This window comes from Nicotiana attenuata, unplaced genomic scaffold, assembly GCF_001879085.1.
Source record: "Nicotiana attenuata strain UT unplaced genomic scaffold, NIATTr2, whole genome shotgun sequence".
NCBI lineage: Eukaryota > Viridiplantae > Streptophyta > Magnoliopsida > Solanales > Solanaceae > Nicotiana > Nicotiana attenuata.
The window spans coordinates 129,243-129,521 of record NW_017671170.1 but is presented as its reverse complement, the minus strand read 5'-3'; positions in this window follow the sequence as shown (position 1 = coordinate 129,521).

Here is a 279-nt window from a genome sequence, read left to right as displayed (position 1 = left end):
TTGTGCCATGTTTCTTAATTACGCTGATGAACTTTATATCCAATTTGTACTCTCCCCATAGCATGTTTCCCTCCCTTTTAACTGTTTAGTTTCGGTATTTTCTTTCCTTTTATTGCATATTTGTATATAAAAATTGTACAGGTTGGTTTGGTAGTCCTGTCTAGCCTCGTCACTACTTCGCCGGGGTTAGGCCAGACACTTACCAGCACATGGGGTCGGTTGTGCTGATGCTACACTCTGTGCATTTCTTTGTGCACAGATCCAGGAGCAGCTTTTGGA